Below are 24,388 nucleotides of genomic sequence, written 5' to 3' on the forward strand. Positions count from 1 at the left end.
TACTAACTCTCCTTATATTCTTTCACGAGTGCTCCTTTCTGTAAACAGGTCTGTAAATCTTGTTCTTATCTTGTCACATTTGCTGTGCATTCAAAGACAGAGGTTGAATGTCAGGCTCTGTCTTTCGAGGTAGCTTAGTGTTTACTTTTCTTTCTCTGACTTCAAAGTGAGAAGATTTATGTGTCAATCTGCTGGATACTGGGGGTAGGAAAGGGTTTGTTTTCTAACACACGGCGTTTAGATGAACTGTGCAAGTATTTGTAAACTATATAGTTTTATTACTAAAACTGTATGTCTTTGCAAATGTAATGGTCATTTCAGTTGAAAATGTGTTGTCTGTAATGGCAGTGTGCTATCACACTATTCATACTCCACTCTACGCAACTCCACTCTACTCTGTACCACTCCACTTCACAACCCTGAACTGTACTGCAGTCTGCATCACTGCACTCTACTCCATTCTGTACCACTCCAGTGTATGCCAATGCACTCTACGACACTCTCCTCTACAACACTGTACTCTTCGCCACAGCAATCCATTCCACTCTAGTCTAGGCCACTCCATTATACAACATTCTGAAACATTGCACTCTATGCCAATACAGTCTACACCAAACAACTACGCCATACCACTCAACTCTACACCCCTGCACTCTATGCCAATCCACTGTATGCCACTCGAATCTACTCAGCACCACTGCACTCTATGCCACAGTACTATGCATCCCTTCACTCTATGCAAATACATTCTATGCCACTCTACTCTACGCCACTGCACTCTACCCTGCACCACTAAATTCTGCACTCTACCCTGCACCACTAAATTCTGCTCTGAAACAATATATTCTATGCCATTCCACTCTATGCACTGCACTCTACACCACTCTACACCACGCCACTCTATGCCAGTCTACTCACGGCTACTGTACTCTACACAACCACACTCTACATCACTACTCTATGCCACTGCACTCTACTCTGCACCAATATACTCTATGCCACCGCTCTTTATGCCACTCTACTCTACGCTAGTGCCCTGTATGCTAATGCACTGTACACCACTCTACTCCACTGCACTTAACAACACTCTACTCTGCAACACTGCAATCTACGCCACTCTACTCTGCACTAATTCATTCTATGTCAATGCACTCTATGCCATTGCACTCTACTCTGTATTACTTCACTCTATGCCACTGCACTCTGCAGTACTCCACTCTATGCCACAGCACTCTATGCCACTGCACTCTGCACCACTTTATGCCAACACACTCTCTGCCACTCTACTCTGTACTACTGCACTCTAAATTAATGGACTCTATGCCACTGCACTATTTGGCACTCTACTCTGTACCACTCCACTCTGCACCGCTGCACTCTACGCCAATCCAGTCTACACCAGTCCACCCTACTCTACTCTACATCATGCCATTCTATGCCACTGCACTCTACTCTGCACCACTCTACTCTATGCCACTGCACTCTACACCACTGCATTCTAAGACAACCTACTCTGCAACACTGCAATCTATGCCACTGAACTCTAATCCACTCTACTCCGCACTACTGCATTCTATGTCAATGCAGTTTAGGACACTGCATGATATGCCACTCTACTCTGCATCACTCCACTCTATGCCACTGCATACTGCAGCACTCTGCTCTATGGTACTTCACTCTACGGCACTATACTCTTCTCTGCATCACCCTAAACCACTCTATTCTGTTCCACTATACGCCACTGGATTCTATGCCACTCTACTCTACTCTGCACCACTGCACTCGATACCACTGTACTGTGCACAAATGTACTCTATACCACAGCACTCAATGTCACTGCACTCTACTATGCAAAACTCTAAACAACACTACTGCATTGCCACTGCACTCTATGCCACAGCACTATATTCCATTATACTCTGCAACACTACGCTAATGCATTCTTCCAGTCCATTCTACTTTAAGCCACTCCACTGTATGCTACACAACTCCACTCTATGCCACTCCAGTACACGACACTCTATGCAGCTCCACTCTACAACACTCCACTCCACTGTTTGTCATTCCACTGTATACAACTCCACGCCACTCTACTCTACGCCTCTAACTTTTAGACATGCTAAACAGCAGCCATGCTGGTGCATAACATGGCTAAAACACATTGGCAAAGCCAATAACTCTTGCATGGGCGAGACCTATTGACTTTGCCAGTGCTTGCTACTACCTATAAATCACTACTAGGATAGGCACTAAAATGCCCATGGGGCAGGGTGCATTTTATTAAAAAGTTGGACATGCACTTTTAAGTTTTCTATGAGTGAAAAACTCTCAAATGTGTTTTTCACTATTGCAAAGCGTGACTATACCCACAGGATAACATTGGGTTACCTTATTACACTTAATAAGGTATAACTTTTATTTGGGAGCAGGTAGGGATGCCATGTTTGGTGGCTGAGGAATTCCAGTTTAAAACCCTCTTTAATGGTAAAGTCCGATTTTAAGTCACAATTCTGAAAATGGCACATTAAAAAAAGCTGGCAGTTTCTTGCCCTAACCATTTGGTGTCTGCAGCCTGTTCCTGGGTCACATGACTAGGTGTTGTTGGCAGTTGGTATTTGTGTATTCCTCCCAGACAGCCTCACAATAGAGGGTTTGGGTATTGGCAGGATGACACATCCTGACTTAATGACCGAGGCGGAGCTGTTACTTGTCTCACTTGGATTTGGAAGACTCTGCCTCAGTTCACACACAAAGCACTTCACACTAGCCTATCGTGCCTGCAGACAGACCGGGAGCAGGGCAGGGAGGCATGAAATTACAAACACTTCTGTAGAGGAAAAACTACAGAAGTTTCTTCTACTTCAAAGTAGGCACCAGGTATAATAAGGCGACCCTCAGACCCACTCTTCAATACATTCCTGGGTCTGTGGAAACTACAGAAAATAGAATGCCCACTTGACCTGCTGCACTGGACCTGCCTGGACCTCCAACTAGACCTGCCTTAGGCTTGCCCTGCTGTCTGAGAAGGAAGACTGGACCTGCACCCTTTATTACAGGTGCTGAAGTGACTATAGGGTCGGCTGACTGACCTCCTGTTCAGGGCTACAGAGACACAACAAGCCTCAGAGGCCTCCCTGTAATTATCCAGCTGACCTTCCGCACTGGACCGGCAATTGAACCTGCCTATGCCCTGCTGACCTCTGCTTGAGTGAGTTCCTGATCTCCAAGAGACGCCTCCCGGGTCCTGGACTCTTGGTGTGCCATCAGTTGAGCTCTCCTTAGAAGACAAGGAGAAATCCAGACTTTTTGGGCTCTCAAGACCGTCGAGGGGCCGTTGTGCACCAAGATCTTGTCTCCCACGCCGGCTGCCACGATCAAGCTCCTAGGATACTGCGGCATGGATTGGCAAGTTTTGCAGCACCAAAAGTATGCATTTTTTGGGATACAATTGTGTTTTAAGCAGCACTTTGTTGACCCATATCTGGTTGTCCTGTCAACCAGAAACAATGAGGATCCAGTAATCTACCTAACACCTCTAACCCAGCACTTCCCATTTAGAACTGCAGCAGGAAGCTCAAAAGTGGACTTGAAAACTGTTTCAGAGACAATGTGTGGAGAGGAGGCCAGTAGGAAAACCGGCCTTCTTTGTCAATTCTGCCTCTCCTTTAGATTGGAAGCAGAGGCGTAGCTACCATTAGTACAGCAGGTGCAGTGGCACCCAGCCACATGAGAGGGAGGGGCACATTGAATTTTGATTATTGCTGATTTTTAATAGCCCTCCAGAGGCCAAGGCTCTGTTTTCTTTGCTTGCATTTGTGTCCATGGGATTCTTGCTGTGCCACTGACCCGGAACTGAACTGGCAAAGAAAGACACAAGTGTCACTCCCAGTCACACTTTAGTCATTGTTCCTTTTTCCTATCAAGCTTACCCTCCTTTCTTGATGGGAGACCTGCATGCAATAAGTCTGACTACTGGCAATCTTTTGGGATAGCATTCCTACCCATTGCTGTTTTGCCTACCATGCCACCTCAGTTTTGACCCAGCCCTATGCAAACAAGACTTCACCCTGCTTCAATAGGGTCCCTCCTGAATTAGGACACAAGTAACGCAAGATCAGTTTTGACCTGATTGGGGCTGGTGAGTCTGGAACAGTGAACACAGGATCCCTGTCTGGGTATACCCTTGCCCAATCTTACATACACAAGGTGATAGGAGGTATGTGTGCAATAAGCCTTACTACTGGCAATCACTCAGATTAGCATTCCAACCCATCGTCCTTTAGCCCACCAGGCCGCCTTAATTTGGACCCAGCCATATACAAATCAGTCTTAACTATGCTCCAATTAGAACAGTCCGACTTGAAATACCAGGCTAGGTCCTCCCTGAACCTGCATCTCTGTATACTTTCATTTTGCCACACTTCCCTGTTAGGAGTATTTCAATAATTTAATTATCCCTCACTTCCCCATCCATCTCATTTCCTTCTCCCTCCCCTCCTGATCTGATACATGTGCCTGACTATACTCCCATCAGGGTTCTCCTCTATCAGGCCTCAGAGTATTAGTTATATCATGATCATGTTCTGTATAGCAGGTGAGCAAACGTCAAACATGCTAGGTCGAATCAGGTCAATCAGCCTTTCAGCTAAAGGTTCCTCTCCTTCCACATTATAATACTTCCTTAAACTATTGGCATGTGCAGGAGAGAGGGGGAAGTCCAATATGCTCCCAGTTCCGATGTGCTGGCCCATTTTTTAGGTTTCGCTTTCGAAATCTTGCGCTGTGTTCTGAAGGCTTTTGTAAGTCAAAGAAACAAAATCTTAAAAGTGGCTTAGACCCGCCCCTTACTCACTTGAACTTGCCAATGGTTTTTCGAATTTCACTCTAATTTACATGCTTCTGATAGGCCAGCACATCGTCTCCAGGTCGTCCACTTTCACTTCTACTCTTGCTTTGCCATCCTTGCCTGACGTGGAGCTTGGACCAAGTACAGCTTCTCGTCACTGGCCACTGGCTACTGACCAGTGTCCTTCGACTGGCTACTTCACTGTGCAGGTACTTATTTTTGTATTCCTGGATGAGCACTTCTTATGGGTGCATCTGCCAGCTGTTTTCTCTCTCGAAATCTTTTCATGTGTTTTTAAGAGCGCAGCTTTTGCATCATTATAAATACATAACAAAACATTGACACCATATATTAGACCATTATTTAATTAAACACATCTACAGCCTGTTTCGCCTTCAACGCAAGCATTTTCCCCTTATAATTAATAAGTATGTAATTTAGATTTTTGTTTAGGTGACGTGAAAGGCTGACACTATTGCACAATGAAACTCTTAAGATCGAAGGCAGCCCAGCACAAAACTTTTAGAGTAACGCCTTCCTAAGTCTGCAAGTATCCAGAAGTAATTCAATGTTTGCCGTAGTTTAGTTATGGGTACGATTTTATCAAAGCCTATTGCTGTCGAGGTCTCCACGGCGCCGTATTGAAGCACAGTATGTGATATGCTAATTTGCAAAGTGGAAAATATTCTTTTTGAGTGCCATTACTCGTTCTAACCCACTTATCATTATGTGTCTGCGCTTTGGCAGTGTTTCGTATCACTTCTTTTCTCATCGTGGCGGCCTCCATTGAATCTCAAGCGTTTTTTTCATGCAGTTGTGTTCAAGGCCTAGCAGAAATGGCGCTAGTTTATGTGTCTGGTGGCTATACAAATAAAATGTTGTATGTAGTTGTGCAGCTTTTTGTTTATTGCTTTCAATCACAGCTTTTATTACTGAGTATTTTGCACAAACTTGAATATACAGGGTAGGGGTTGTTATGTATTATGAAGATTACTTAAATGCACCTGTCCATAGATATTTTCCTCCCCCAACCCCTGTCACTGCTTTTCCCTTCTGTTGCTTGATTCCCATAACTCACCCCCTGCCAATTTCTTCTCCTCTAAACCGACCCGCCTCCACCCGTTTCTTCTCCCCTCCAGCACACCCCACCACTCCCACCTGCACTCCAAATCATGCACTTCTGTAAGCAACAGGCGTACTGTATTCTCTTGTTTAATAAGGCATCTTAACGTTTTTTTAAAGCACTATGATGCGGCCAGCATGGACTACGTCATAGTGCTTTTTTAGGTCTCGCCTGATCCAGCGCATGCGCTGGTCTGGCGAGTCATTTAGTAGGTGGGTTTAGAAAGTGCTACCCACCTTTTTGTGCTGGCGACAAGCTACAGTGCATGATGGCGTGCACGCGCACAGCTGCTCCCCACATTCCCCCCACCCTTCTCGCCCAGCCATCTCCTGCGCCAGCCTTCAGCACCATACCCCTCCCCCGCTGCTGCGCGCTCTTCTGTAGCATGCGTCATCGCGATCACTTTCGCTTTTAGAGTGATCGCGATGAGAGATTGTCAGTGTAAGTGACTTATCTTGCGTGACTTTTCTACACAGCCCTTTTTACCCCTCCCCCCGCTGCTGCGCGCGCATCCCTAGCGTGCGTCATCACGATCACTTTCGCTTTTAGAGTGATCGTGATCGTGATGAGGGATTGTCAGTGTAAGTGACTTATCTTGTTGGTAATGCCACAAGCCCTAATAAATGGGACTGAAAGTAATTTCTCAGTAGTCATCTGGTTCACAGTGGGGCACAATTTATATTGGTTGGACAGATCAATACTGACTTAAGATACACATCATATACACTCCGCTGTGGTTATTGAAAAAAAACATCTAGCAAGAAAATTTAACAAACTAAGTTTCCCATCTTTAATCTACGTTCCTATAATGCAGACACACTTTCTATACTCTTCAGACAACTGTCATATGTCACACACCCTTACGTGATACTGAATATGCCATAGAAGCACATGTGATGTCATGCACCCTGGATACCACAAGTTAACATAACAAATTCATAAACATGCGTCTATATGAGACTTGCACAGTTCAGGATGCATATCGCGGACATAAGTCTTGTGACTGGCAACCAGCACTATCCAGCCATTTAAATGGAGAAAAAAACAGGCACGACTGAAAACTTTCAGTACTGTTACTTTTATGTATTGTAAGAATGTTTTTGACTTCTATACAGTGAAATGCTCACTGCAAGCATCATTTCTGCTGTTGCATTTCCCCCCAACCCAGTGTCTAAATTAGAAGTAGAAGAATGTTCAATTTAACAGAGGGCGATTGAATATTCCTATACTGCATGTTGTTCTTTGAGCTTGCTAGTGTGCCAGGTGACGGAGAGCGTCAGGTGGAAGGACAGGCTGTTCAGCTCCCAGATACGGTACTCCACCGTGTTTGATATTGTCTTGCGAGTTTGGGTTCTAAATTCAAATAATCACTTGTATACACAATTAGAGCAGAAATTTCACACGTCAACTATTCTCCAAGTACGCACATTTAAAAAAAAAAAATTCCCCCCTCCAATTAGAATGAATGAACTAGGTTTTTTAATGAGACACTATCCTAATTTAAAGAGATTACTATATGTTGTTCATTTCATCTGTACTTTTTCTTGGACAGAAGACAGAATTTGATTAGCTGACGGTGGGCTTATAGCTTTTATGAACACCAAGGACCTCTTAGGAAGAAGTACTGAAAAGAACTCCGGAGACACACAAGACTTTGGAGCAGATTTAGACGAGGCTCAATAGCATTAACTTTTTTCGTGAGCGAGGAGTGGCCCAATGATGAAGCGTACCACCTTGTGTTTTTAACAAGCATTGGCATAGCCAAATATCTCGCTTTTGGGACCTTATAAGTATTTAGTTATGCAGCACAATATCCTTGGTGAAACAACATCAACAGTTGCATGGATAAACACTTATAAGGTCCAAAAGCGAGACCTATTGGCTATGCCAATGCGTGTTTCCCTTCAAGCCATGTTGCACAGCAGCTTGTGCTGATGTGTGCAACATGTAAAAAAAAATGACAAAGCCAATAGATCTTGCATAGGCGAAACCGAATGGATTTGCCAATGCTTATTTTCTAGTTATTCCTACAATGCCAGCTGCAGTTTAAATTGTGCAAGTGGTTGCAAGTGTTGAGCACTGGCATTAATTTCTGGAGATCGAGGTTTAGTGTTTTCAGGGAAAGGCAGAAAATGGGAAAGAGCAGGAAGGAGAAAGATATGAACACCGTGACAAAGGAAGAAAACAGATGACATGTTGGAGTGTATTATAGAGATTTTGTAGAGAACTGTTGTGTTTAAGTTTCATGCAACATCCATAAGAAAAGTTTCATTTAGTTTGAAACAGAACTTCACATATGAGAAATAGGATGGTATCACATAGCTTATTTGTAGTAATATTAGTGTTTTTAAAGATCTTCTATCCCATTTTTGGATCTCACCATTCATTAATTCAATGGTAAACTGATTACCAGCCTATACAGGAAGCCAACAGAAAGAAACACCTTGCTTAAATATGATAGCAACCATCCACGGGCTCTAAGAGACTCCCTCCCATACTCCCAATTCCTATGCATCAGGAGGAAATGTTTTCATAAGGAAGACTATTTTCGTGAAGCCTCTGTACTTTCATCCAAACTTCAAACTCGTGGCTACCCCAGACGTCTAGTACATAATGCACTCAAAAGAGCATGATATTGCACCAGAGATGTCCTCCTTTCTCCCAAAATCAAAAACAAGCATTGGCATAGCCAATAGGTCTTGCCTTTGGGACCTTATAAGCGTTTAGCCATGCAACAGTTGCATAACTACATACTTATAAGGTCCCAAAAGCGAGACCTATTGGCTATGCCAAGCGGCCGTGCGGCTGCAAAAGTGATCGCGATCAAACATCAAAGCGGCCGCGAAAGTGAAAGTAATCGCGGTAAAAGCGGCACGCGCGCCCGCCCGCGCACATGCACTGTAGCTCTAGGCTGGCCTGGTAGCACTTTTTGGAGCCCTCTCAATAAGTCTCGCCAGACCAGCGCATGCGCTGGGTCAGGCGAGACCTAATAACCAAGATCGTATAGTATGTGTGACCACTTTTTCACCTGTTTCTAATGCCATACGTAAATCTGTCCTCAAACATTGGACAATTCTAAATGCAGGCACATTGAACATGAATCGCCCCCATTTGCTTTCCGCAAAAGTCGCAACATAAAGGATCATTTGGTCAGAGCTGCACTTCCCACCTCCAAGCCAGCAGCCACAATAATGTTAAGATTACTTCAAATAGCTTCACCAATTGTAATACATGTAAGGTGATTTATGTAATTCAATGTCCTTGCCAAAAAATCTATATAGGACAAATGACACAGAAAGCCCGACTCAGGATATGCCAGCGCCGCAGCCGAATTCGGTGTAAAATGCCCAATGCACCCCTTGTTGAACATTTTTCCAATGCTGGGCACAACGAAGATGACATCAAATGGATGGTCATCAGCCAGATTAAGCCCCCACCCAGAGGTGCAGACATTGGTAGCTTACTCAACAAAGAGGAATTAAAATGGATTTTGCGCACTCAAAGCATAAAAAATGGACTGAATAGAAATGAGGACTGGACAACTCTACTCTGACCTTCCACAATGCCAATATGCTTTGAAGACTTCTTTCCTTCAGTAATAAGTGCACTTACTTTCACAGAATCTTAACATGTTTTCTTTTTCCACAAAGTGTTGCTAAATATCTTGTCTATAAATTCAATTAATGTAGTAACTTTTTTAATCATTTCACCATTCCAATTTACAAGGTATTCTTGTTATATTGAATCTCTCAGAATTTCCACTCAGACACTAGCTCGCTTATTTCCATGTTTACTCTCCCTTTTCTTTCCAAATGTTTCCTTTTTTATCTACACCGGTTAACCTTATTTTGGTTAACCACAAATGCGCGCATATACCCTGGGATCATCACAGCATGCTAGCTCCCTCTCCTCATCGTAGGTTAAACAATTTGAGATCCATACACCCAACATGGCCGCCTCGCTCACAACGCGCATCCGAGCGTTCGCTAGCAATCATGACGTCCCGCGATATTTAAATGGGCTTAGCTCACGTCCCCCTTCAGGATATTCATTGAGCCACTGAGCTGTTCCCGAGACGGTATTTCACCGCCTCAAGACCCCCGGCCACCCGGCACCGCAACCACAACGGACAATAAGGTAAGGGATTCAACCAACGTCTTACTATCCCTACGGCCCCCAGCCACGAATTAATCACCAACAAGGTCCCTTTCCTTCCAGGTATTTCCTATTGCTGTTACCGCCCATCTGGTGAGCGACTGTGCCTAACTGCACAGTCTCACCACTGTGACACCCACGCTACCGGCACTTTCTAAAAAACGTTTGATCAAGGTAAGGTCCGGTGCAAGCCCCTTCTGCCTTGCTTACTCCTATAACTCCTCAGGCGGTTTTTGATATCACCTTCCATTCTCAGGTCTAGAAATACTGGGCCCGACCCATCTAGGTACCCGGGTTTTAACGTTCCACCCCGCTGGCAGAACCAATTGGTAAGCCTTCCCTGGTCATTTCCTCCCTCTTCTCACTAGCAACCCACTATCTTGTGATCACAGCCCTCCCGCCGAGACCAGTTCTCTTCACTAGCATCATGCTTCCAGTATTTCACTTCGTATTATTTTACAGCGCTCTTAACCACCATCTCCAGCGCGGCGTAATTGATAATGGGCAGCGTAACCTATATTGTCCCCCTCCTGACCAGTTCTCTTCACTAGCATCACGCTTCCAGTTATTTCACAGCGCTCTTAACCACCGTATCCAGCGCGGCGTAATTTGGCAACTTTAATGGGTAGTGTAACCTACATTGTCCTCCTACATGCACCACTTTCACAGCCCTAGGCTTTTAATCCTCACAACTCGTTCGTCTCACCTTGCGTAGGTCTGAATGTATCACCTTCATTATGCTTAATAGGGAAGGTTTTCCCACACTAATTTCCATACTTTTTCCCCCTCTTTTTTCCCATCTTCTCTACTATGTATATAGTTGTTTAAATTTTCACGGTGCTCAGGCAAACAGCATTTTTGTCCTGATGATGATCCCGTTATTGATGTAAATGGGATCGAAACGTCATCGACTGCTTAAACACCGTGCACACAAACTATTTATATACCATGTGTAACGGTTGAGTTAGTTATCATGCTTGTTTCATTGCTCTTATCATACAACAAGCATTCCATTGTTTTGCCTAAAATTGTCTTTTGTTTTGTTGTACTCGGACACCTTGTCACTACTTGCTTTACTTTTATGTCATTGGATACAGGACTGTATCCCACTGTACATTGTTTTGCGTTTTGACACTTATTATTAATCTTGATTAAATCGTAATATCCGGCTGGATAGAAACAATATAGAGACGATTCTGTTCTAAATTCATTTCCCACCTCGAACTTTCTTACAACAAGGACCATTGACCTCTTTAAAAATTGTTACCCAAGGTCCTTGCCTACTCAATTGGGTCCCCTTGTTCCTCTTTAAACGTAATATCAGTGAGCTGCTGCTGTGTTAAAAAATTGAAATCATGTCACTATCTCTGAATATTAGATATAAACACATTTAAAATGTGGACGAATGTGCCTGTGCACTGTTAGTGACTTGGTCAAAGAGGGCCTTAAAGAGCTGAAATTGGATCATACATTCAAAGCTGTTCCAAACAGGGCCCCCCAAAATATGTTTAGCCCAGGGCCCCAAAATCCTTAAGATGTCACTGAATGCAATTCTCCAAGTATGAAGCAGGCATAGGGGAAGCCATCTCTGTCTTACTAAGAGCATACCTCTCTTGCTTATCTCTACCCACCCTCGACCGCCTCGGCAGCCAGCATCCAAATGCTGCAGCTCAAAGATAAAAGAAAGACCGCTTTCCTGCCTGCACCAAGCCATCACTGAAGACACACCTAACCCCCTGGCACCATGTGCCATGCACGACATGGTGCATGGCACATGGTGCAAGTATGTGCAGGAGGTGCATGGACGGCAGTGACATGTTGCGGCCCTTTCTCATGGCTGGAGCATGCCCCCGCTGTGTTTCCAACTGCCAGCCTGGCAGTCGCATCTCAATAAGGTGGCAGACCGTCCGCAGGCTTGTCTGTGGTCTCCTGAATGCTGCGATAGGGGCTGGCGCTCCGACCGACCGACATCAAAATTATGCCCTTTATTTGGTAAACTCCCCAGAGTGGCCTTTTTCTTTCCAGACCATCCCATCAAACTGACTACTTAGAAGACCTAACATTCTATTAATCAAATGGCATTCTAGACAAGAATGCCACCCAATGAACACTCCTTGTAACGCCCTCTCTAATTCTGTAAGTGTCTTTCTGATCCTTTTTCTCCTGCCACCTCATTCCACTTGCATGTGTCATCCTTATCTGTGCATCCAAGTTATATTCCCTGACTTCTGTTTAGATGTACTGTTTTCTTTCTGTTTCCACAGCCTCTCTAATCACATTGACAGAATGATCCTCCCCTGGACCAAATGCTGTTTATGTTGGGCGTCCTCCCCTGACCGTTCCAAGCCACACTATATTATCATCGGCCAACATATGGTAAGAGTTGGTTCAGTGCCTTCTCTTCAAAGGTATTTTGTGTAGAACCAGGCTCAATACACAGACAAACAAACATGGTCCCTCAGAGAACCAATCTGCCTGAAAAACATACAAAAACACAACTTCACTCAGCAGGAAAAATTCACAAGACAGGCTGAAAATGTGTGGACGCACAATTGTAAAACCTATGAGCAGATATTACCAGTGACAGACATGCATACACTGTAGTGGGAAACTTAAAGACAAAGCTGTAGACCCATTCCCATATACAGACACATAAACGCAGCCTAGCTTTCTTGCTAAGCGTGTGTACATTTACACAGTCACAACAAACTCCAATAAAGGTACGTTATGCTTTGTTTGTGCCCAGGGATGCCATTTCAGTACGTATAGGGAATTATCACGAGGATGTTTTTTTGTTTTCCAAAAAGCTTGCTCCATTACAATGTTTGTGAACATGGATGTAAGATCCTGCAGTTAAGAGTGATTTTTTAATCAATCAAGTATATTCAGGCTTTTGCCACAAGTGTTGCATGTGTTTGCCAATATTGTTAACCGATACGTTTTTTAGACTACATTAATTTCCGTGTCACAAGTATTCGTTTATGAAAAGTTTTTTTTTCTGCTTTTGTAGTAGTTCTTTCTTCTACGCCACCAGCTGACCTAAAAAAACTTCGACGTCCCAGGACCAGGAGGAACGAGGAATCCAGGACACCAAGGAGGAGGAGGAGGAAGACGGGGCTGTCCTTCCACTGCCACTGAGGCTTCCTGACCTCCCTCTCAAATCTTGGCTGTGGGCCCATTTTGAAGTTGCCACAAAGTAAACCTCGGTCGTGGGCAAAATCAGTGAGGCGCAAGCATGGCCAGGCTTTCCTCAAGTGAGGAAAGGCATGGAGACACTCTTTCCCCATCACCAGCCTGGCTGCTCTAGTCTTCCCACTAAGCTGAGCCATGCTCCACAGAAAGCAGTCATGAGACTCCTGCCATGCGTACCATCTCTTACTGATGTACCCTCTGCCCACAATAATCACAATATCCGGCTTTTGTGAGTATCGCTTCACTTGCTGTCTAGAGCAGAATCGAAGTCATAAAGCAGGGTATTCTGAACCCGGTTAGGCTATACTTCTTTGGTAATAACACCTGTGCGCTTTAGTATTAAATGTGTGAACTTATGTGTATTTGTACATTTGTTACTGGGCCAAATAATATTTTTATATATAAAAATCCACTGTTCCGGTTTCACTCCCACGCTAAAGTAGTACCATACAAGTTTCCACAAGGAGGCTTGCACAGTACTGTGGTACCGTGGGATGGAAGCTTGTGAGACCTTTAAAACAGAAGACAGTGGGGGTTGGTATGAAGGACCAAAGGCTGTGCGAGCAGGTTTGGCCAACCACAAGGTTGGGTGCAGGGCCTGACCAAAGTCTGTGGCCAGTCCACGTGCTGTGCACAGTTGGGGTTTGCCACACGCGGGGATGGAGCACAGGGCTTGGCCCTTGTCTGGGTCTCCCCTTGCTTTACCCTTGCATTTGGCCAACCCCTGCTGTGCACAATCTCTTGTCCTTTACGCCAATCTGCCGCAGGCCAGGCCCTGTGGATTCACGGCTGTGGCCAAACCCCACTGAGAATTGCACAGCGGGGGTTGACTGCATGCAAAGGGTTGGCCGTTGGTTCAGTGTAGAATATAATTTTTAAACAAAACAGAACTTCACTAAAAAACAGGGGGTAAAGTGAAGCTAGAGTTAGACTAGGTTCTAACACGATAACTTAAGTTAAAAAAATGAAATACACTAAAAAATAAACAAGATTAAAGCGACGTTATAATGAGGGGCTGGATTGGACCCCAAAACCACTAAAATACTCCATTTATAGTTTAGTAAAAAAAAAAAAACTATATCTTGAACCCCTATCATGCACTGATAATGGCCTTACATATTACATCACTTATGATTTTTTTACATAAAAAAGGGAAAGAATGTAGGTTGTGCTTCTGCCAAGAGATCAATGCACAACTTGGCAATGCCAGAGCATCATAGGGGTGGAAAGACCACACTAAAAGGGTGAGAAGTTCCCTACTGCCCTGGTCTGTCTCCACATATGTGAACTAAAGCTCAAAACTAACAATATGTAGGAGTAATGTTGCAAAACTGTCATCTGGGACCAAGGGCTTCCAAGTATATTGCTAGAAACAGAGATGGAGAAGCAAAGCACAGGGGAAACAAGATAGAGACAGAGAAGCAAATGGAGAGATCAGGAAAGGGAAAGATGTTTTCATAACCCTTGCTCTTGTGAAACCTACTCATCTCCTCCACTCCCTTCACATAGAATGTTTGGTTTTGGCCTGCCATGACCTGCCCGCCACTTGGTGCTATCCCTTAGAGATGACAAGCCACCTTGAGTGCTAACAATACATCTGGGCTCTTCCCTTTGTTGAGAGCACTGATTATAAGCCTCACTGATCATGTAGTGCAGTGCACGACACCTTGGATTGCCAGGTGGCTTTTAGTTTTAGAAGCATTTCATTTTAAGATAGAATGCTTGACTGGACAGAAAGGACGTGAGGGATCCATAGCTGTAGGGTTGGGGTGTCCAAGTATTTGAGTTCTTTAAACATTTCTAACGTGAGGTAAAATGTAGTAGCACTGGAGAATGGTCAAATGGGTGGAATATATACAATGTGTCTTTACAAAGAAGCCAAGGAAGGCGATCTGAAAATGGAAGTTCTGAGTAAATGGAAATAACAAGAGGAGGAACATTAGCCGTCACCTTGTCTACGCAGGAAGCTTCTCCGGAGCAGTGACTACATATAAACGGTATTCTCATATGTTTATGGGTCCTATTTTCCTGGTAGCTGCATACATTTGCCAGATATTGGGGATTGTTTTAAATAAGCATCTTCCAGATACTGTTTTATTGAAGGAGATGTATTCAGGATAACAATTCAATTCAAAAAGCTTTATTGCGGTTGAATTTACCATAAAAGCACATAACAGAAAATGAACAAAACGACAAAGCAGACAGTCCGTTTCATGGGTGCAGTTACACAACATTACATGGTTGTTAAAACATTTGTTCCTTTAAAAATTTAAATAGTTCCATAGATTTAAAAGTTGTCATAACAATACTATTCCTAAAAAGAATAAAATATTTCTACTCTCTTAAATTCATTTTGGCTAGTCTTGAGTTAAAATAGCATTATTGATCAAATTCCTTCGAGCAATCCACATTGAATGTAAGAATTTGGCTACTGTGCAGACAATTAATGGATTGGTGTCTGTTTTTAATATCCTAAAAAAGGCCAAATAATGTTTATACCCAGGTTCTTGCACAACTGTATTATCCATGACTTCCTAATATAGGCATAAGCTGGGCAAAATAGGATGACATGAACCGGGGTTTCATCCTCAGTAATGCAGCCAGGGCAGGGGCGTACAGCTCCCCCCTTCCACCTATCAGAAATGTAAAAGAATGGCAATGTGCCGTATCTAAACTGTAGATAAAGTTTCTTAGCTAGTGTTGGTTGAATTAAATCAATCGCAGACTCAAAGCTATAAAAGGATTTTACATCCAGAAAGATATCGGTTAAGCTTGAGGATTTTACTGAGCGAAAAAGATTACTTAGGTTATTTTTCCTGACCGCACTAGTCACAATCTTCTTTGAGATAGCTGGGCAGGAAACTTCAGGATTAGACCAGAGTTCCTCAAAGCCATTCGATATAAGTGACTGTTTTACGAAGGCTAGCCAAGGAATCCTTCCGGAACCAATAGAAGCCATGACAACTTTGAGCTCCTCCTTGTAGCTCACCAACTCCGGTGTACTCCAAAGACGCTTCCAATAAAGTAACGGTCGAATGGCAATAGCGTCTACAATTGGACAGACATTAAGATCAAGTCTTAATGGGAGTAGAGGAGTGCTTTTTGGGAGGTCCAATAGTTGTCTAAGAAAGTTATTTTCAGTTATAGATAGGTTACTTGTTGATGTATGACCCCAAAGTTCTGCCCCATAGAGAGAAGAGGTCCTGGCTTTCACTTTAAAAATTTCAAGCGGGGCACTGACAATTTTAAGGGTACAACTCTTCTGTACTTTAAGAATTCCCTCTGCTGCTTGCGTTAGTCTTAGATTGGACTTGGCCACTTGAGGACCCCAACCCATTTTGTCATTTAAAGTCACACCCAAATATTCAAATGTTGAAACCCTTTCAAGGGGTCTGCCACCCATCATTGGATGGGGGCAGTTAACAGTGTTTGCATTAAAAGCCATGTACTTAGTCTTATTTATGTTGACCACCAGATTTCTTTTTGAACAAAAATTGGAGAATTGATCTAACACGCGCTGCATCCCCATTGGAGATTTTGAAAGCAGAAGCGTGTCATCCGCAAACATTAAGGCGGGGAATTTTCGGGCGCCCAATTTGGGGGAGTCTATATCTTTTTTGGCCATGAGATCTTCGATAAGCCCGTTGAGAAAAAGGGAAAATAGAGTTGGAGCAAGGACACAGCCCTGCCTAACGCCTTTCTCAATCGGGAAGGCTCCAGTTAACTGGCCTTGTTTACCGAAGCGTACTCTTGCAAAGGTGCCAGCATGTAAAATTTTAAACTGGTGGCATAAATAGGGTGGAACCCCCATTGATAATAAAATGGACCATAATTGTTTTCTATCCACCATGTCGAAAGCCGATTTTAAATCGACAAAAGTAAGATAAAGACTACCCCCTTCCAAGGTCACATGCTTCCAATATATCACTTATAACCGGAATAGTTGATCAATTGTTGAGATTTTCGCCCTGAATCCCGCCTGGAGTGGCGTCAAGATATTATTATCACTAGACCAGCTCTCCAAGCGTTGTAACAATACCCTGGCATAGATTTTTTGTGTAACATCAATAAGGCTAATCGGCCTATAATTAGAGGCTTGGAGCGGGGAACCCTTCTTATATATTGGGATAATCTCCGCCCCAAGCCAAGTACTAGGCAAAGGTAGCCCCTGCAGAATTGCATTGAATAAAACCAGGAGATAAGGGGCCCAAACTGATAGTTCTTCTCTGAATAAATCACCTGGGATACGATCAAGCCCCGGAGCTTTATTGGGCTGGATCCTGAGTATTGCCATCTTTACTTCCGCCAGTGAAATTGTTTGCGCAGGCCATATGGGGTTCAGAGCCAAAGGACTCTGCGGAGCCTCCCGAATGCAGGAGGGAGAGAGAGAGTAGAGATCTTTAAAATAAGAGGACCAAGCTTCCTCTGAAATATTAGGGATGATTGCAGAACCTCCTTCTGGATTCCCAGTATGGACAAGGTTCCAAAAAGACCTCGCATCCTTTGCCGCAAGAGCAGATGAGATGGCGGCCCAACGATCAGCCTCCCATTCTGATTTAGCATTTTTTAACAATTTCTTGTAAGCTTGTCTAGCCTGAATAATGTGCTGACTATTTCCTTGGCTTATAGCCAGTAGTAATGCTGATTTGGCGTCCCTACATCCTCTATTGAACCAGGGATTATCACCAAGACATGGTTTAGTTTTGATAGGACCTACTTTATAAAAGGTATCCTTTAATAAAGAAACCATCTCACTGTGGATATCAGTGATTGCAGTCATATCCATGGTATTAGGATCGCTAAAGGCGTGGTTGGTCTTTTCAAGAAGGGGGACTACGTTTCTATATAAGTTTGGCATTAATTCCACAGAAGATTTCGCGGCTGCCCATCGAATTCTTCTCCCACCTTGTTCTAGCCTTAGATCACATCTGGGGGAACTGGTTGTGGCACTCTCCCCACAGGTTAGTTGGAAATCCAACTCAGTTATCAAAGGATTGTGATCACTTTCGGAGCGCCGACAGACGGTAAAATCCAGGATGTTTGACCAGGATGTCAGGCTCACCAAAATGTAGTCTATAACTGATGTATGCCCCAGGCCATTGTAAGTATAGTAAGCAGGGGTGTCGCTATTAAAGCGACCATTACAAGCTCTGAGGGAAAATGTGAGGGAGAGGGAGGTCAGTTGTAGAACTAAGGCTGACCAATTTTTAGCAGGGTAGGCAATAGGGGGAGGAACTGACCAAATCTCATCCTCAGCCTTGGTCATTGTAGGAACCCCATGTAATGGTTCAAAATGACAATTGAAGTCGCCTCCAATCAACAACACTACATCGCCCCCCAATTTATGCAGTAACGCAGTTAACATATCCAGGGTGTCGGAGGTTCCACCAAGTTTTACTGGCCGCGAAAAAATATTAATCAAGGCCAGCTTGGGTGTTCTCTTATGAGACATCAGGATGCACGTGAGATCAGGGCTGTTTGTCACTATTCTTTTCAACGTGAATCCAAGGTGGATGCCTATCCAGGTACACAACCCCCCTGACAGTCTACCTCTTACACCTTTTACTGCAGGTTCTGCAAAAGTTACATACCCTGCTCTATGGGTGGGACCTGTCGCCCATGTTTCCTGAAATAAACAGATCCCATGGGAATCCACAAAAGTGTACCAATCTGGGATATCTAGATTAGACACAAGGCCTGCTATGTTCCATGATAAAATTTTTAGGGACCCTTTTGTATTTGGCAGCTTAGTTCCCACATTGCCCTCATGACGGGGGCCAGCAAAGCCATGTGTCCCAAAACCAAGTAAATTAAAATCCGCCTGTGCACTAGTATACTGAGATTGAGGCACCAACGAACAATTAGGAATCATAGAGGATGGTCGATCATCCCTAAACTCCTCGACTATTGTAAGCAGATTCTCATTGGGCACCACACCAACCTCTATAGATGACCTGGAGTTGGATAAAACTTTTACCACCTCTGGATGCTTATTTCTAATAGTTACAGAAACTTCATCATTTTTGTAAGCATCAATTTGGTAGGGCAGGGGACGACAAGACGACACAGGAAGTCAATCAACTTGATCGAGCAAGCTGTATCGATTGTATAACGAAATACCCATCATTTCCCCCCTAGGCTGTCTACCCCTACTTCTAGGTGCAAGGTGCCAGGAGTCCTCTTGCTGTGGCCTCAAATCAAACCTCCCGTAATCGGGTGGAGAATAAATATGAGCTGTTGGATAAAAATAGTCTAACCTCCATGATTTAATCATTGTATTAGAGCTTGACTGTTGCCAACTGCATATATGATCAACTGCCCTAGAGTCCTCAAAATTAATAATTATACAATCTCCTCGCACATTTTTAAATCTAGAACCTACCCACCTCACTCTTCTAACATACAAAATTTTACTATAAATAGAACTAGGCAAAGATCTATGAGAATTCAGCCAGTGCATAGTCTTGTTCCTAAGTTCTTCATAAGATTCTGATTTGTTACTCGGTAATTCCGGGACCTCCGTTGGAACAACAACATATGGAGCACAATCAGGAGGTAAGTTGATGCATGGTAGAGCTTGAGAGTTAGTATTTCCAGCAACATGCACCTTCCCTGGAATAGCAGAGTTTGGTAGGGATGCCGATAACAGCGGTTGGATGGGATGTACCTTGTCCACAGAATTAAGGCTGTTGTTAGAGTCAATAATAAGAGAGCCCAAGGTTGACCCCTGTGTGTTGGACATTGGAGGTTGATCTTTTGCAATAATATCGGTTTGTGGGTATATGGCATTGGACGAAGGGACTAGGGCTTTAACTTGGGTTTGAATGGCAAGTAGATCTTTTGTAATGCCCATATTTTCCACAAGTAAAGCCTCCATTTTCCCAAGTCTGGCATCTAAATATTGCAACTTTTGCTCCACAGGCTGGATAAGAGAGGATAAGACGAGACTCAGTTTTCCCACTAATGAGTCTAAATCCAGGGAGCATGAATTTACAAATAGTGAACCATTCTCAGCAGGGGTATCTGTTAGGGTCCCAGGGGAGCAGGACTCCAAAGGTACCGTAGTCCGGGGAGGCGATTTGGTCGAGATTTTAGGATATTTCGGTTTTCTTCCCCGTGACGAGGTAACAGCCTTCCTATTCTTTGGGATAGCACCCTCCTTAGGTCTTGACTCCTTATCATTATTTGGGTTCAACTCAATTGGGGCCGTAGTTATATTAATGAACTGCTGACATGGTGGTTGCGTGGGGTCGTCGACCCGGGCGTCTGTACAGGTCCCAGTATTCAATGTGGTTGTTGGATAGTCCTCAATAGCTAAATTTAATTGAGTGGAAGCAGGTGAACTAACATGAGCAGTAATACCCAAAGAGGATCTTCTTAAGAAGACCGGGTCTTGTGATAAACGGCGCTGTGTCAATTCAATTTCGTGCTCCAATACCGATGCTGCCCTTGTTATAAATTGGTCGAGTGTCCCCGCTACCATCCCAACAGGTGTGGCTTTCGCAGCCCTTCTAGCAGCCATTTGTAAGGGGTGCTGACAGTTATTGAAGATATTACAGCTACTTACTTAGAAGTGCAGTTGATAGAGGGATGGCCCAGCCCAGCCTCTTCCGGCCTCGGACGGCCGTAGACGGCCCGCCCTCTGCCCGGGCTCCGCCCAGCGCTGCCCGCGCGCGTCCCGCGGCGCGGAGGCAGCGGGGTTCTTTTAAGCGCCTCCCGGCGCGAACACGGCGTCAGCGGGTCCGCCGGCGCACAGGATGCTGGGTAGTGTAGTACGTCCCTGTCCCCACACTGCGGCCGCTGATGGAGATGGCGGGGGACTGCTGCACAATGAGGTAGGAACGAGGTAGAAAGCACTGATATGAACGACAAGTAAGTCCTTGAAGGAGCGAGCAGTTTTGGCGAAGGAACCAGCACAGCACCAACTGTACAGCAGGACGCCCAGCTCTGGAATGAGTGATTCATGACAAGCCATGCATCACTACCTTCCATGACGTGGGCAGAGTTCCATCACATCATCACATTACAACACATTCCCCTCACAATAAAGGGGAAAAACAAATTAGCTAAAAATGAACATGGGATAAAGAGAGAACATGTAAAATTACAAAAGCAAGTTACCAGTCGTGAAATCCTGCAGGTAGGAAAACATTGCGCTAATACAAGACCTAATCCTTCAGTTTTGTAGGCAGGTTTCTGCACCTTCCAGTAGAACTGCCAATCGCTGTGTCATGTGTATTCTTACCCCAGGGGTCGCAACCATCAGGTAAGAAGGGAACATGAACAGATTTGCCAGTATATCTGACCAGCCTGGACATTCTCCACATGCACCCAGTGTCAACCTTCACAACATTTTTTCTGATGGCAACGATGGTAAACGGACCCATGAAGCTTGAATTCCCTTAACAAGTATGTCTTTGATTTTTCACCAGAACTCGATCACCAAGACACCATTTTTAACTTCTCACATGCATCCCAGAGTCATAACTCAATTTATATTTCTGCTGATAATCAGCAATTCTGGAGCGCCTCGCCTCAGCAGAAATACCCACATTATAACATGCAGGCAACCAAGACGGGTTTAATTTGGAAGAAGCCTTCCTTCCTCTCAACGCTTCAAAAGGAGACCTCTGCGTGATCGCATTAGGAGCAGTGCGGTGAACCCACCATGTATCTCTTAAAACACTGCTGAGAGACACCCTTAACTCAAGAGCACTTTGAACACAACTTATGACCACTCTATTCAACGTTTCGCTCAAACCAAACCATTGGCCTGTGGTGTATACAGAGCTGTCTTCTGGTGGACTATGTTAAGATCCTTAAGAAACATACATATTTCTTGGGACACAAATTGTACCCCATTGTCAGTGACTAAGAATCCATGTACACCTTCCGACACAAATACATCCTTGAGAAAGTCAATGACAGTTTTAGTGTTAGCAACAGACACACATTTTGTTACTACCCATTTGGAGGTATAATCCACCAACAAGAGGACAAACCTTACATATGAGGGCAAGATTTCAAAAGGACCAATAATGTCCAGACCCAATTTTGTACACACAGCATCTGGGACCTCAACAGGAGCTAGGGGTGCATGGTTGGGGACACGAGACTTGTCATTGGAGGGACAAGACACACAATCCTTAACAACATCTTCAGTCATGTGGTCCATACCAGGCACACAAGCTTTTGTGAGGCTCCTTCCCAAATTACCCTCATGGGCAAAGTTAATTATCTTGCCCCTGAAATCAATGGGAGGAATTACTATGTCCCCTCTCATGAGATTATTACAATAGAACAGCAATTCATCTCCCACGGACCAATATGATTTTATTTCCTGATCCAAGGTCTTGTAGTCAGGCCACCCCTGAGTTGTCCACAACTTGAGGGAAGAAAGCATCTTGTCCTTCACGCTGTCCAACCATTCTCCACTGGACAGCGCCGGTTCTGCAACCCAACTCACACTCTCAATTTCAGCATCATTCGGATTACACTCAATTGCCAGTCGGGAGAGGCAATCAGCAGACTTGTTGCTTCGACCCGGAATGTATTGCACACAAAAATTAAATTCTTGGAGACCTTCACTCCAGCGCTTGAGTCTGGGGTGTTGTGTGCTCACCGTGGCAACACGAGAAAACTTGCACTAGGGGGCGATGATCAGTCCGGACCATAAATGGGATTCCCCAAAGATAGAATTTAAAGTGCTGCACAGCCCAAAACACACTCAAGGCCTCTCCCTCAATACAGGAGTAATAGACTTCCGCATCCCTAAGTGCCCTGGAAGTAAAGGCAACCGTTCTTTCTTCACCACTGACAACTTGGGAAACCACACAGCCCCCAACCCTTTGAGACTGGCGTCAGTGGCCAGGATGCTTTTGCGGTTGACATAAAAATGTCCCAAGGTGGGCATCTTTCCAATCTCACACTTGGATGCTGTCAAAAGCTCTTTGGCACTCATCAGACCATTCAAAATGTACACCTTTCTTAAGCAAAACTCTGATGGGCTCAGTCACACTCGCAAACACCTGCACAAACTTAGAATAGAACTCAGCGAGACCCAAGAACAATCTCACTTGTTCCTTGTCTTTGGGAATGGGAGCCTTCATGACACTCTCTGCAAGTTCCATTTTGGGTTGAATCCCCTCCCCCGAGATGACATGTCCCAGATACATGACAGACCTCAACCCAATTCGAGACTTCTCCCTTTTAACAGTGAGCCCCCTCTCCTTCAATTTCTCCAACACACTTATCAGGGTTGCACAATGTTCTGTTTTCTTCTTCCCATAGACCAGAATATCATCCTGGAAGAATAGGATATTAGGAATACCTTGAAGGACCATCTTCATGACTCTCTGGAAGCATGCCGCGGCTGATGCCAAACCGAAGGGCAATCTCAAGAAACGGTACACCCCCAGAGGTGTGAGAAAAGATGTGAGATGCCTGGAAACTTTGTGTAGAACAATCTGGTGGTAAGCTGATGACAAATCTAACACACTGAAAATTTGGGTTCCCTTGAGCATGCTAATGGACTCTGAAATATTAGGTAGGGGTTGGCGATCCACCCAAGTCAATTCGTTTAGCCCTCTCAAGTCCACACACATTCTGACGCTGGCACCACCATCCTTACGGCCAAAACAATGGGGGCCAGTCATTCTGAAGCCTCTATTTTCTCAATGACTCCCAAATTCAATGACGCCATCATTATGTTGGGCACTTTTCTCACCTTATGCAGATAGGGTACCGCGCTCTCCTTGAGAACAATGCGGTGTTCGAAACCTTTGAGGCAACCTAAAGCATCTGTGAAGACTTCAGGAAATGTATCAAAATACTCACTACCCTGATTCCCAAAGTCTACTAACATGACCTGATCCCTAGGGTCTCTTGTGCTCGGATTAAGTATAATACCCAAATCACGCTGGTGCCTCCATCCCAGTAGGTTATCACCCCTCTCAGCCACGTAGGCCTTGCCAACCATATGTCTGCTTTTGAACTGGATTTTGACTTCAACATACCCAAGGGCATTAATTCTCGCACCACCATAACTGACAGGATTTATGTCGGACGGTAAG

The 24,388-nt window shown here is 44.3% G+C and overlaps 1 protein-coding gene and 1 long non-coding RNA gene across 3 annotated transcripts in view; one reads left to right on the forward strand and one right to left on the reverse strand.

Annotated features, from left to right (window-relative positions):
- The window catches only part of LOC146785275 (uncharacterized), a 28,554-nt gene extending 15,278 nt beyond the window's left edge, over positions 1 to 13,276 (forward strand). Inside the window, exons 2-3 of the long non-coding RNA XR_014970395.1 lie at positions 12,389 to 12,500; positions 13,135 to 13,276. This is a non-coding gene — a long non-coding RNA (uncharacterized LOC146785275). The remainder of the gene's footprint in view (positions 1 to 12,388; positions 12,501 to 13,134) is intronic.
- The window catches only part of SLCO2A1 (solute carrier organic anion transporter family member 2A1), a 530,482-nt gene that overhangs the window by 335,667 nt on the left and 170,427 nt on the right, over positions 1 to 24,388 (reverse strand). The window lies entirely within an intron of this gene.

The sequence above is a fragment of the Triturus cristatus genome, chromosome 11, assembly GCF_964204655.1.
Source record: "Triturus cristatus chromosome 11, aTriCri1.1, whole genome shotgun sequence".
In the NCBI taxonomy this organism is placed as follows: Eukaryota; Metazoa; Chordata; class Amphibia; order Caudata; family Salamandridae; genus Triturus; species Triturus cristatus.